We start from the raw sequence: 1,000 nt of genomic DNA, 5'->3' as shown, positions 1-1,000 counted from the left end.
CAAATCAAACCCTACTGCAGCAGTAGGCACTGCTTTCCATACAAGATGAACTTGTTGGTAAACACATTACATGCGCAAAGGGTGCCTCTGGGCCTGGGGCGCTCTGGACCAGTATAAAAGCCAGTCCAACAGCAGGCTTCCTCATCTGCTTCCCTTGCCTTCTCCTCCTTGGTGAACAAGCTAAATAGTAAGCACATATGTCTGTTTCCCTTTTTGGCACTTTTCTTTTGTCTTCTGGCCTCGATGGAGCCTTTGCCTTGTTCTAGCTTTTGCTAAGAGCCTTGCTCCTTGCTCCTGCTCCTATAATCTCTGTCCATCTTGTTCTCCAGTGGCAGATGGGAGAAGGTCTGGGGATTTCTTTGCAGGGAAAGCTCTTTGGGGACCGTGGCTCCTAAGGCTCTCTTGCTCCCTAAGCAGGCTGTTCCTGCTTCCCAGCCTGCGCCTTTGCTCTTGCCAATTGCGCTGTCAGGCTGCACCTCACACACTGCCTGTGCTTTCCGTGCCCTCTCTCCCAGGTGCACCTCCGTCCCGCAGCCATGTCCTGCTACGATCTGTGCCGCCCCTGTGGCCCAACCCCGCTTGCCAACAGCTGCAACGAGCCCTGTGTCAGGCAGTGCCAGGACTCCCGCGTGATTATCGAACCATCTCCTGTGGTGGTGACCCTGCCTGGACCCATCCTCAGCTCCTTCCCCCAGAACACTGCTGTGGGATCCACCACCTCCGCTGCTGTTGGCAGCATCCTGAGTGCTGAGGGAGTGCCCATCTCCTCTGGGGGCTTTAGCCTCTCTGGCCTTGGTGGCCGCTACTACGGCAGAAGGTGCCTGCCCTGCTAAAGGCGGGCCGGGTGTCCAGTGAGTGCATCGACCAGGAAGCCCAAAGCCAGGTGCCGGACTGAGGTTGGAGCCGCTGGCCAGGGTTTCCAGATGGGTTGAGCTCCCTCGTGGCCTCCTGCAAAGGAGGGAGGGAAGCACGGTGCCATCCTGTGCTGTCTGGAAACACG

At 57.5% G+C, this 1,000-nt stretch overlaps 1 pseudogene; it reads left to right on the top strand.

Annotated features, from left to right (window-relative positions):
* Positions 1 to 70: 70 nt before the first annotated feature.
* LOC140646093 (feather beta keratin-like) lies at positions 71 to 833 on the top strand (annotated as a pseudogene).
* The last annotated feature ends 167 nt before the right edge of the window (positions 834 to 1,000 follow it).

The sequence above is a fragment of the Ciconia boyciana genome, unplaced genomic scaffold (genome assembly GCF_034638445.1).
Source record: "Ciconia boyciana unplaced genomic scaffold, ASM3463844v1 HiC_scaffold_270, whole genome shotgun sequence".
In the NCBI taxonomy this organism is placed as follows: Eukaryota; Metazoa; Chordata; class Aves; order Ciconiiformes; family Ciconiidae; genus Ciconia; species Ciconia boyciana.
Note: the sequence above shows the minus strand (reverse complement) of the source record. Positions and strands in the feature narration are given on the sequence as shown.